The sequence below is a fragment of the Cavia porcellus genome, unplaced genomic scaffold (genome assembly GCF_034190915.1).
Source record: "Cavia porcellus strain 051 isolate PalLab524CR breed Dunkin Hartley unplaced genomic scaffold, mCavPor4.1 scaffold_28, whole genome shotgun sequence".
NCBI classification, from domain to species: domain Eukaryota; kingdom Metazoa; phylum Chordata; class Mammalia; order Rodentia; family Caviidae; genus Cavia; species Cavia porcellus.
This window is the reverse complement of record NW_026947511.1, coordinates 9002367-9016446: the sequence shown is the minus strand read 5'-3', so window position 1 is coordinate 9016446 and position 14080 is coordinate 9002367. Positions and strand designations below refer to the sequence as shown.

Sequence of the window (14080 nt, the reverse complement as noted above, 5' to 3'; positions counted from 1 at the left end):
TCCAGGCCAGACTCATAATGACCCACTTTCAGCCAGATCCTACTTCCCAAATGTATATTCATCTACTGAACTCAACAAAGGATAAATCCACTGATGACTATAGCATCTCAGTGATCCAGATAACCTCCAAACACATGAGACTGGGGGAAATTTTAGATCTAAATCATAACAAGGCTATGAATAGCATGTCATTTCTGCACACATTTTTATTTGTGAGAAGTCAATTACAGGCAATACTAACCTCAGGGGAGAATGTAAATTTACTTTTATATTTAAGAAGAAAATTAAATAGATTTAATGAGAACCCAGGATGATCTTTTTTTCATCACAGATACTATTCACTGGCTTGCTCAAATTCCATTTTACCTTTCTGATGTGTCTTTTTGAATTTCCAAGGCTGAGAAACTAAAATTTGTATTTCTTAGGCTTCTTTGGAATTGAAGTTATAGTTGTTAATTTAGTTTTAGTTTTATTCTACCAAGACCAGTCTGGCCAACATAGCAAGATGCTGTCTCAAAAACAAAAACAAAAAGCAAACTGTAAATCTAAATGTGATCTGCATATCCAAGAAAGTAGAAACGAAATGAAGACACATTCTTTCTATACTCTGCTGCTTTCTTCTGGCAAACACATTACCAAAAGTAGTTTCTTCTGTAGCAGCAACTATCACTGTCCATTCTTCAGCTTTTTAAATGAGAAGCATGGTGTCTCTAAGTGCTATGGTTTGGATCTGAAATGACCCTTAAGCATTCATGTGCTATAGGCTTGGTCCGCAGTCCATGGTGCTATTGGGAGGCAGTGGATTCTTTGAAAGGTGGAGCTTGGATCTCAGCATTAACAGGCTCTTTCCATGAGCAGGTGGTTGTGCTCTGCCATGGTCGCCACCATGATAGGTCTGAAAATAAAAGGGTCAACTGATCATGGACTGAAAGATCTAAAAATGTGAGCATAAATAAACCATTTTTCTTTATAAGTTATTTCATGAATTATTAAAGTAATGGAGAAACAAGAAGTGTCCTTCCTGTGACTCAGTGGCAGCCATGGGCTGGGTGGAGAAACAGGAAGCCAGTTTGCCCTTCCCATGAGCCAGTGGTAACTGTGGGCTGGGAGGAGAAACAAGAAGTACCCTTCCCATAAGCCAGCTAGTGCACAGGCTGGGAGACAAGAAGAGTCAAGACCCTGTCATAAGCAACTGGTTGACTTAGAGGAACACAGATTGAGCTGATAGCAACTGAGGTACAGAAACAACTTCATGGTTGTAGTGTTTGATTGACCTTGCAGGTCTAAAACTGGTAGTCTGGACATCTATTCAGAGGATAACAGTATGCAATATAGCAACTATGAAGAATTTTCTTCTATCTTGTTTTTGAAATCCATTACTGTTCTGTTTTGTTTTGCTCTACCTTATTGTTTCATTTTATTCAATATTTTGTTTTGATTAGTTTTACTCTGTTCTTTTTTATTTTATTATGTCTGATGACATGGGCAGCAATTTTGAAGATAACAAGAGGTATTATGGTAGCAATTATTGATTTCCCATTATCCTGTTTTAAAGTACTGTATCACTTTTGCTGTTTCATTTTGATTGGCTTTATTCTATTTGATTTTGTTTGGTTTTATTCTCTTAAAAAAAAGATATAGATGTGTTAGCTTTCCTGTTTCTGGATAAAATACCTGACACTGTAAGACAAAGGAGAAGTTTATTTTGCTTTTTCATTTCACAAAGTTTATTTCATAATTGACTGGCTTTAAAATCAGAACACCATGGCAGAAAGGCACAGAGGAGCAAAACTGTTCCTGTCATTGTGGCTGGAAGCAGAGCACAGGGTAAGAGCACCAGCGAGAGACATGCCGTCCCAAGGCAGTACCTAGTGACCACCTGGCCTTCACCTCCTAACAGTACTCCAGCCATCAACATCGGTGGACGACCCACTGACAAGTCTATTCCTACATGACCCATTGCCTCTCTTGGAGTTTTTTCCTAATCTAGTTACCCTGACAATTAAATTTAACCAGAAGCTTGTATCAGAAACTATGAAAGAGAGAGTATCTAGGACCTGGCTACAAAGTGTGACAATGTGTCAGTCTTTCTGCCTCAGCAGTTCATCCAGGGAGTCTCTGGCATGCTAAAGACAGGGAGCACTTAGAGACACCATGCTTGATGTAGGCATTGTAATTCTGATAACGGGCACTGCCAATGAGAACTCAATGACAAACAGACTGCGGGCATTTCAGGATCTCACAGAAATAACTAGCAGACATCAACAAGAGGCTAATTTGGGGAACTGATCAGTAAGGATTCCAACTACTATGACTTGGCTATCAAAAGTAAATGTTAAAGTAAATATAACCATATGTTGTGGTCACAGACTGGTGGTGAAATCTCGGGTATCGGTACACCTGCTACATGTGGATGGATTTTTCCAATTAATCACCAAAGCATGGTTTCACATATTGATATCAGTAATATTAAAATAATGCTAAAATATTAAAAAAGTAAAAAATGAAGTAATGGAAAGTTAAATACAAAGTTATAATACTGTAATTGTAACGCTTGCCTCACAGACACAATGGAGTATTGATGAATTAGGTCTGTGGCCTCCTACGTAGAGCACCGCTATGAGCTCAGTTGTATACAGTTCTGGGAGGGATTTCTGGCAGCTGCACTTAAAATTCAATTCATCAGTTCTTCTAATGAAGTATATTTTCATCTTTTTACTTTATTTTTTATCCATAACTTTATTTATGACAATTCAATTAAAAGTGATAAACCTATTGTAGGTGGGCTAAAGTATTTGTCTGTTCTTTAGAGTCTCATTTTAGTTGACTATTGATAATTTATTGGTTTCATCGTTTATTGGTATGTTAAGTAAAATCACAGAATGTTCATTTCATGTTTGTGTATGAATCATGATTCCATTTGAAAACATTTTCTTTCAACATACTTCATAGTGTTTCCGTGATGATTACATATTCAATGAACATAAAGCCGTTAGCACAGGGCCTGGTACACAGTGCTCAAAAGGCATTTTGTTACAAAAAAGGAACGGGGTAGTGAAGAAATGATGATGTTAGGTCACCAATGTAAGTCAGTTGAAAGTACATTGTTCTACATATTCTACCTATTCCTGTTTTCCCAAAAGAATGTTCACAGAGAAAAGGTCTGTAAATCAACAAAACAGCAACCATAATTCTACTACAATATACTATGCAATAACTACTACAAAGTAATGAAGTCTCAGAAAAATTACCTAATTGTTATTGTAAAAGGTTTACTGCTGTAACATATTTGGAATGGAGAAAATCTAAATGAGCTAGTGCGGTTCTCACATACAGACTTTGTTCTATCCTGCAAACAGACTTGGAAAGCATATATCAGAAGATTCTCTAAATCCTCTGTCCCTTTGCAGGTAACTGAAATACCTTACCAGAGCAGGTATAAGAAATATGCAGCTGTATCCATCTGTTTTTATCTAGAGATTGATTATTTGATGGACATAACTAATAGAAGATAATCCAATAATAGTTGGTGTGTTAGCTTTCTGTCACTATGACAAAATACCGGAGATAATTAACCTATAAACAGCTTATGGCTTTTGGTTTTATAGATTCCAGTTAATAAATGGGGAAACCTATTGCTTTTAGCAATACTAATTGACAATGCAGGAAGGGGATGGCAGAAAAAACTGTTCAGCATGAGTCCAGGAACAAAAGAGAAAGGGAGATGAAGAGGCAGAACTCCCACAATTCCCTTCAAGTGCAAGCTCCCAGTGACCTAAGAAGCACCCACAAGGTTCCATTACTTCCCAATAATGTCACCCTGAACACCAAGCCTTTAACCCATGGGACTTTGGAGGACATTCAAGATCCAAACTGTAGCAGTTGGAAACAGATGTCCTGGCTTAAGAGTCAGAGAAGCAGAGTGAAATACTGTACTGAGAGGGGGCAACTTTAGTTAATTGTTGTCAATCAAGATATTTAGGCTGTTAAAATTAGATCATTAAGCATATGTTCTTGAGGAGGATATTGGGACCTCAACTTCTTCCTCTCTCTCTGTTTCCTGGCTGCCATGGATTGAACAGTCCTTCCTCATGTTCTTCCAATGATGTACTACAGGCCTAGACGAGACAGGGCCGAGCAGCCAGGGACTGAAATCTATAAAGCAATGAACAGAAAATAAATCTTTCTGCCTTTTAAGTTGATTTTCTTATATATTTTGTCAGTGATAGAAAGCTAACACAGTACTGAACTGTATTCTGTAAATAATATATTTTTCATATATACAAACACAAGTTTAATGCTTCTGTAGCTTAACTAACTAAGCATTTATCATGTACTATAGCTATAGCTTTTTCAATTTGAGTCACGACAGCAAAACTACCATGAATTTCTTTTTTCCTTCATAGCATCAAGATAGAAGATTTATTCTTATGGATTTTAATAAGCTCAGCAGTTAATAAATTTCATATTTCTACCTAAAGAAACACTTTATGGATTTTTATGAATTATAAGAACCCTTTTACTAATTCATTTTGAACATAAATCATGTTTCCAGTATAATAGCAAAAGATGTAGGAGTAAAACTCACTTCAAATAATACAAAAAGAGAGAGAAAAAAAATGCAAAAAACTCAACAACAAAGATCTCTTTTTCCTATTATATAAAACATAAGCAAGGGATACACATAATTAAATAGTGCATGTAAATAAATACAAAAGCCTAGAAATTCATCAGTAAAAGTAAGGCAAGATTTAGTTTGTTATGCATTCATACAGACATTACTTTCTTAGTTATATATACAAAAACATAAAATTAAGTATTACAAATGATCATTGCATAGTTTCAGAAATACAAGTAGCATCTATAATTCACAAGCACATCAAATATATATTCCTTTTAATCACATTACACCTTTAAAAATCCTTTTTATGCCTTAATTTAAAAATCTATATACATTTTAAAAATCCAGGTATGCTTTAAATTCTCTATGACAATATGTCTGTGTTAGGTTTATTTTATAAATCTTCTTTTAATTTTCTGGAAAAATTGTTCACTCTAAAATGGTTATCCTGTAGCATGCAGAAATTCCTGGCACTCAGCCATATATACCAGTGCCAGACGGAAAGGCAGCATACAGAAATCAGAAAATGCCTTTGTTTCCAATAACAGAGAACTAGTTAAGTGAATAATGAAGCATATGAATAAAAAAGATCATGAAGAGTTAACTTTTAAAATGGCAAAGTACTTATTTTATAATACTAAGTAAAGCTGGAACTTGTGGGACCAACCAAGCAAGCAAAGAACCATCCTTCCTGGGAAGCAGTGTGAGCCACGGGTGTGCCAGGGAGAGAACAAGTCAGTGTCTCCTGTGAGCCTACCTGCACGGGGGTGCTGAGAATCCAACATCGCGTGTGCAGCATCCCCCCCCCCACACACACACACACTCGCAACTGGGTGGTTTCAAGATCAGCCAGAGTTGATAGCAACCAAGATACATAAAGCAACCAAATGCTTGTATTGTTGGGTTGATTATGCTGACTCAGGGCCAGAGGTCTGAGCATCTCTTGGGAGGATGACAGCATGCAATGTAGCAAAAATGGGGGACTTCTTTCTATCTTGTCTTTGAAGGCCAATATTTTTTTTCACTGTTTTTGCCTTGTTCTGATTGTTTTGCTCTATTTAATATTCTGTTTTGATAGGTTTTACAATGTTCTGTTTTTGGTTTTATTTTGCTCTACCTGATGGAATGGACAATTATTGTAAGGATGACAAGATGTACTATGAGACCTATTACTGTTATCCCTCTGTCCTGCTCTGAAGTTCTGTACCAACTTCACTGCATTGTCATGACTGGCTTTGTTCTGTCTTGTTTTGTTGTATTTTACTACCTTTAAAATAAAATTTTAAAAATTAAATGCATATGTATTCTCTTTCATGTTTATGTCTGTTGTTATAGATAGCTAAGGGGCTGGGGACTTAGCTCAGTGGCCTAAGTAAAAAACAAAACAGAATGCACGTAAATACTGACTGTAAGTAGAAAAGAAGTGGGCAACAATAATAAAAGTGGAAATTTGGAATATGTATGTATGTATGTATGAGAAGACTTCAAAAGAAGCCAGTCAAAAGGTTAACAGTCTTGGGGGCTGGGGATTTAGTTCAGCGGCATAATGCCTGCCTTGCAAGTAGTCGTGAGTTCGATCCCTGGTTCCGATAAAAAAAAAAAAAAGGTTAACAGTATTTAGGTGACAGATCTCCTGGAGAACTTTTCTTTGTACTTTCCTTGTTTTCATATTTTCTATAATCTATCTAAAGGGTTTTCTACTGGAAAAGTGAAGTGAGCAAACAAAATGTGTGTGGGTCCAAAATTCTCACTTATGAAAGTCTGAATTTTTTAATCCCTTATTTTGGTTTTTCAGAAGACTCACACTACCTCTTCTATCACTGTATTTTATTTTTGGTTTTTTTTGGTACTGGGGATCAAACTCATGACCTTAAGCTTGCCAGGCAGGCACTTATGCTGCTGAGCTAAATCCCTGGTGTCATCATTATTTTTTTAAATTTATGTATTTTAACAGTTGAGGTCAATATAAAAATATTTCTGTATACATAAAAATAAAGATAGCAGAGATCCTTAGCTATTTAAGATTTTATTACTAAGTTATCAAATTTACATTGGTATTATAATAAATTAGTTTAGAACAAAATGAAGCCCTTGGTTCTCTGAAATGGGATTTTTAAAAACTTTGGGTCAGGTCTGATAGTTCATGGCTATAATCCTAGCTCTTAGAAGGCTGAGGCAGGAGGACTGCTGCAAGGTTACGTAGTGAGTTTAAGGCCAGTCTGAACTGCACAGAAGGCCTTGTCTCAGAAAAGAAAAGAAAAACTTTCTAACTGGAAATGTGCTATTATTATTAGAAAGAATAAAACTCAAGAATCTCTTGAAACTATACCTATGTGAAAAACTCACTTCATTTTACCTTTATTTTACACAGTGCATATATTGCAATGAGCTGATAGTGCATGGGCTTGTTCCCTTTAAATGTGCCTTCTTGTACTGTTTCTGGGAAATATAGCTTTACATAAGTACAATTCTTGTAGAATCTCCAGATTAGTTACATTTTGTCCTTAGGACACACTATATTTATCCAGTATAAAATGATGGAATGTCTTGCTGGAGGTGAGTGAGGCGATTCTGGATTTGAACCTCAAGTGCCGGAGTCTCACCAAGCACTTGAAATCCCATCTAGAGTGCGCACAGAGTGGATCATCTGAAATGTGCAGCTGCTGCTCTCTGCTGCCTAAAAGCACGTGTCCTGCAGCAACGGGAGCTTGATCTTCAGGATGATTTCTAGTTAGGTGGTGTGTATAATGGAAATAGCATTTTTGAATCCCACCTTTCCTTCTTATTGAAGCATTGGGGTTAGTTACTATACTTATGTTTTGTACCAGGGATCAAACTCACAACCTTGTGCTTGCCAAGCTTGTATTTAATTTTTGTGGTAGAAAAATCTTCTTTGAGATCATTCTTTATATTCTCTGTAGTTTGTGCTCACTACCCCCCTTTCAAAATAGGAAACTAGTATTTTTCTTGCCTCATAATTGTGTATTTGTGTGTGTGTGTGTGTGTGTGTGTGTGTGTGTGTGTGTTGCTGGAGATCAAAGCCTGGGTTTTGCACATGATAACATATTTCCTACCACTGAACTAAACCCTCAGCCCCATGTTTCAGGAATTTTGAAAAAAGAGAGCAGAAAAGGCAATGAACAGTTTTTATTTTGAAAAAGCTAAAATAGTTAGATTTTACTAACTATTCTGAGAAGAAAAGGAAAAAAGGAAACAGGGCAAAAAGAAGAAAGAAATAAATCTCCATCACTAAAAGTAGATGATTGGGGTAAGAGTGAGACAGGAGATTAGGGCATGGCAAGGAGACTTGACAACAAAGTGTGACCTGTCAATCATGAAGAAATGGAAAAGAGGTACCAGACAACAAGGCACGCCCTGCCACCACAAAGAGCTGTTAAATCATGGTGCATAACAATGATGGTATCTGACTCAAAGGAAGAGTATCAAAGACTTGGGCTACTGTCTTGTTACTCTTTCAGTGACCTCCTCTGAAGCAGGGTACATTTTCTCTCTTCCTTTCTATGGGCTTTTTAGAGCACTTCTCTTTTCCTGTTTTTTCTTTCTTTTCAAAACATTATTTTTCCCTACTTTTGTTACCTCTACTATCTTCAGTAAATTTTGAACTTTCATGTTCAGTGGTTGCCCTATCCCATACTTTGAACAGGACAGTAAGAATCTGGAATGGACAACTGACCCTCACACTGTCTGGCAGCAAGAGGATTCCTGAGGTTCTGAGGGCAAAGATGGAGACTAGTGCTCAGAGAGGATGGCTGAATGTTGGGTGAATCTTTTAAATTTTAGGGACCAGACCCTGATATCTTAAAGATCTTGCCATCATAGGTCCTACATAGCTCCATCTAGAGTATGCTTTCCTGGACAGCAGCAGAATTGTATAGATGGATGACCGATGACAGATGACAGGTAGGCTCTTCTCATGCTTTAGGACACTGTGGAAGAGCCCAGAACCTTAATTCCAGTCTTAATAGGGAAGTCCCCAGATGGCTGTGATGTCATTTTCTCCCCTGTCATTGCAACCATGCCAGGACTTGGTTTTAATTAAAATATAATTTTAATTAAACTTAAGGAAATAGAATAACCAGCTATTTCTTACTCATTTGAATTTGTGTACATACCTTCTGGGTCTGTCTGAATCAATAGTTTCTCAATACGTCCTGGATATGAAAACACTTACCTCTTAGGGTAATTGTGAAGATTAAGTAAGGTAATATATACATATCTGGTAGAGTCCTTAGGCACATTCAATAGCGGCTTAGTTGTCCTTTGTCCTTTAAATAACTCCCTAAAGTGTGACTGACAGAATGAGTGGTGGAGTTCAGATAGGCATAAAGCCTAATGTTTTAATAGTAGTAATAAAGATAGCTACTATTTACTCAGAATCTATTAGGGGTTGATTGTTTAGCTCCATAGCAGACCAATTGCCTAGTCCTGGGTTTGAACCTGAACACTGGAAAAAAATAAAATAATAAAAGAACCCATGAGAGCAGAAACTCCTGAGCTAAATCATGCCAGTTGTTCCTAAAACTAGTCCATAGAGTTCTAGTCTTTTGCTCTGTAGTGGAAAGAAGGGACCAAGCAATCATGCTCAGCGCTGCCTCCTCTGCTCCAGCTAGATCACTTTTGCCTGGTTACTGTAGTGATCTTACATATAACATTTTAGCTGAAAAGTAATATGTATATTTAAAAAGTTTTGAAAATTTCTACAAAAATATTACATGTCTAGTAACACACACACACACACACACACACACACAATTAAGACAGCAGCATAAACACAAGCTCATTTAGCCTTCTTCTGACTTAACCCATAAACTAAATTAAACTATCTTGATAGGGACACACACACACACGCAAATAGAGATTTGAAAATCATGCTGATTTACAAGACAAATTACTTCAACTGGACCTGAAATGCTGGGGAAACATTTGAAAGACAGAAAACAAAATTGGGATAACATTGAACTATGCAAAATTCATGAAGAAGGTGCCTGGAAAATTTATGAGATAGGCTTCGGTATTCCTCCAAACTTAAGGAAAATAGATATGGGGATCAGGAGACAGCCTTGAATTAAATCAGTTGATTTTGTAATACTGCTGCAGTAGAAACAATCAGGCAGTTCCTCTTTAATTTTTCCACTATGTTATACAAGCAAACAGCAAAAGTAATTCCAGTGAATGATAATACTTGGATATCACAAGCAGGTTAGTACTGCACAGATGTGTGAACACCAAAAGGAAATGAGAGTCTGCATACCCAGATGTTACTGAGCCCCTTGGCCTGGTAGTATCCTGCTTCCCAGTGTTCCACCCCTCAAACCACAGAAAATAAATAAGCACTGAAGACGTAAGGGTTAACAAGCTGAACATGACCAAGAATCCCCAAACATTTGAGAAAAATGTAAGACTTTCAAAAAAAGTGAATGGTGTGATAGGAGCAATGGAAAATTCAGAGAAATAATAGGTAAAATAAAACTCATTGCCAATTAAAGACATGAAACTTCCAGTGAAAGACCCCCATAGAATGAGTTGGAAGCAAATTTTTAAAAGTCAGATGACAAATACTTGCTGGCAAAATTCCAGAGAACTAAGGATACAGGGGAAAATTCTAATATTTCTGAAAAACAAAACAAAACAAAACAAAAACCCCTCCAGATTACTTAAGCTAATGAAAACTTTGAAGATAGCATAACAATATTCTCAAAATTAAAAAAAATGAAGACATTTAGACATGCCAGGATTCAGAAAGTTAACAAACACCATTGAACGAGAACAAGTACAATTAAAGGATCTTCACAACTTTGAGTGTAAGACAGAAAAGAAAAATTACTTAAAACTATAGCTGGGTGGAGTGGTACACACTGGTGATTCTAGCACTCCTGAGCTACATAATGAGTTCAAGACTAGCATGAACTACATAGCATACCCTGTCTCAAAAAAACTCAAACCAAACCAAAACAAAATAAAAAACCTCAAACAGATATGGTTATGACAATTTCCATCAATAAGAAATCAATCTTTATTCTGGTCCTCTGCTCTCAGGCCCTGAAGAAAGGAGAAAAGACTAAAATTATGAAGGCTCTGCCCATTCCACTGGGCTGCCAAAGAGAGGGACCAGGAATAGAGTACCCTTTGTTTCTACATTATTAAGTTTTTTGACGGACAAAGATCGGTCCTAGTCAATGTGTAAAATGACAAATCACTCTATAAACTGAGATGAATCAATGTGGGGAACAATGGAGGGGAGGTTGAGAAGCTTGCCCTGAAATGTATCTGTGCATCATGGGTGGGGCCTAGAATCTTATAGAGAACAGAGGTTAGAAAGCAGTGTTTCCCTTTAGCTGGGGTGGCTGAAAGGTATTTCATTAAAACAAAACGAAGTATACTTCTTAACTTTTTATCTTGAATAAACTTTAGGTATATGGAAAAGATGCAAAAATATCATAGTTTTCATATTTCTTTCACCCAGCTTCTCTACAATGTTAGCATTTTCTATAATCATGGCAGTATATATTAGAACCAGGAAATCAGCACTGGTATAATATTACTTACTGAAGATGACTTAATTTCATTAGTATTTTCACTTAGATTCTTTTTCTGTTGCAGAATTCTATTCAGGATCCTAATTTTAGTTGTTCTTTCTTCTTAATTTCCTGTGATCTACAATAGTTCTTCAGTTCTTTCTTGTCTTCCATGTTGTTTATACCTTTAACGAGTAATGATCAGTTATTTTATTGAATTTCTCTCAAAGTGAGTTTTCTCATGATTGAACCAAGTATGCACATTTGGCAAGAATACCACAAAAATGAAAATGTGTCTCTAGTGTATCACATAATGATTCATGATATTTTATTACTGGTAATGTTGAGCTATTACTTAAGGAAGTACTTCGATTCTCCACTGTAAAGTTATTATTTTTTTCCTTTGGATAGTTAAGTATCTATGGTAGATAATTTGATATACAGGCTTTCCTCCTTAAACTTTAGCTAGTTTTAGGATACCTAAATATATTGCACCTGTTGCAAGTATCAGGTGATATTTACTTACTAGTGATTTTCTATTTGTTTCTATATTAATCGAAACTTCACTGTAAGGAAAAGCTGCTCTCCTCTTACGGGGGGGGGGATAATTATTGCTTATTTTTAACTATATGGTCTCAGGAATATTTCTTTTTCCATATGGGTTATACTCCAATACAATCATTATTCATTTTCCTGTTCAGACTGTTCCAGGTTTAGACATTATATTTTTTTTAATGTTGATTCCTATGAAAAAGCCCACATTTTTTTCCTTTCACCACAAGATGTTTTAAGTCCATTTTGTTCCTTTTCTGCTCTTCTTGACAGTAATCACTTTTATAAGGAACTCTAGTCACTTTTATTGAAGAATGGTATTTAGAAACCATATCTGGAATCTAAGTATACTTATAACCACTGGGGAATCTTTGCTTCTAGGTTGTCTCAAGTGTATGCGAATATATACAGACCCATAAATGCATACTTACTGGTATTTCTCTATCCACCTGCTTATAGATGTTAAAAACAACAAATTGATACTAATACACTGAATTCCCAAATACAACACCATAGGGTTCATTTTAACTGGATTTTAAAACACAGTACTAAGGACTGAGGGTTAGCTCAGTCCTTAGTACTGTATAAGCAAGCTCCTGCCTGGCAAGTGGAGGTTGTGAGTTTGATCCTTGGTATCAAAACAAATAAATAAATAAATAAATACAGCACTGCCTAAAGATAAGCACCTTGTCTTTGTCAAATTACCCCCTCCATCATCAGTCTTTTCATTGTGATTGCTGTTTGTGTGTGTAAAGGAAAGGGGGTGCTGTCTGGTGCAACATAATACAGAAAATGGATACAAAGTAATGATATCACCTGTAAACTACCAGAAGCAGCAGGTCTGAAGCAAAGATGAGTAGGAAAAATATAAGGCCTCCACTGGGAATAGATACAATCTGTTTTGTCATTTATATTATACTTGATGCACACAAGGCAGACATTAACAGATGTTTACCTCACACCGACTAAGCTGGGACATGGCTTCAAACTGTCAAACTTGTATTCAGGCAGCTGTTACCTATCAACTGGATTCACACTCCAGATAACACTTATCCCCAAGTGACATAAAGCATATTATTTGGGGGAGGAAAAGCATCATTAGAATTTTGTAGAAAGTACAGACAAAAACCTGATATTATGTGGTAAATGAAGTTCAAAAATTATATTATGTAAGGTCAGTTTGTAGGACATAGTTCACAATACAACATTTAGTATATGGGGCCGGGTGTTTAGCTTAGCGGCCTCAGTGCCTGCTTGGCAAATGTGAGGTCGGGAGTTTGATCTCTGGCACAAAAGAAAAAAAAAAATTAGTATCACCTGGTTTTTGTTTCCTTTGGTTCAAGTACCGATAGAGCAGACTTTTAGCCACTCCCTGGCTGAGATTTCTAGGGCAGCACAGCGATTCCAGGCATCTCTATTAGTTGGCAGTTGGCTTAATCATTCATTCTATGAGATTGGGAAGAATAATACTGAGGACTACCCTCCAATCCCTACTTACCAAGGTGGAGTAGTGTCGTTTTCCTCCCTCCTGGGATTCCTCCTTGCATATCATGCCTCTTTCTGTCCAACTGCAGCTCGCCCCAACTGAAGAGCAGTACTGAGTGGGGAAAGGAAGCTTATCACCAGTTAGATCAGCCTATGAAGTCACATGATGATCTTAATATACTTTATGACAATCATAGCAAACAGCTGAAGCATGAACTAATGAGAAATAAGAGGGACAGTTATGATAGAGGGATAGAGGGAATAAATAAGGCTAGTCTTATGGAGGAGCTGCAAGAATCATGTTCAATCCTGTATCTGTAAGTAAGAAATCTCAGAAAGATGATAAGTTGGATGCAGTGCAGAGATCTGGTTTTTATCAGATCCAACAGGACCGATATGAAAAAAACCTCACAATATGGTATTAAGTTCAAATAATCTGACCAAAAAAGCCTGTGAATATAGTTTGGTCTTTAAATGCATATGTATTCTCTTTCGTGTTTATGTCTGCTGTTATAGATAGTGAATGTGCTGGGGACTTGGCTCAGCAGCATAAGTGCCTGCCTTGCAAGAGCACAGTCCTGAGTTCTACCCCCAGTACCAAATAAATAAATAGCGAAGACAGAGTGAACAGGAATGAGAATGTGGTTTCTGCCCCATATGGCTTACGGTATAACACACCAGATGGTTAAAACCAAAACAAAGATGAGCCTATTGGGAAAATTTAAAGTCATAAGGCTAACAATAGACTTATTTATAAAACAATTATCAATTTGTTTATTCAGATACGTTTAAGGACTTAAGACAGTAGAAACTCTGGATTACAAGGAATAGGAAATGATTTATGTGATACTGGGAGCAGAGAAAGTTGAAGAAATGGTACGCAAAC

The 14080-nt window shown here is 36.6% G+C and overlaps 1 protein-coding gene across 3 annotated transcripts in view; it reads right to left on the bottom strand.

Moving 5' to 3' along the window:
• The window catches only part of LOC106028536 (jerky protein homolog-like), a 59494-nt gene that overhangs the window by 25735 nt on the left and 19679 nt on the right, over positions 1-14080 (bottom strand). Inside the window, exons 2-4 of one of the 3 annotated variants that reach the window (XR_001202155.3) lie at positions 13208-13306; positions 11189-11342; positions 189-895 (exon numbers count right to left, since the gene is read on the bottom strand). The gene's annotated coding sequence lies outside the window, so the exon portion shown is untranslated. The other 2 variants (XR_010044286.1, XR_010044287.1) reach the window with 2 other exon arrangements.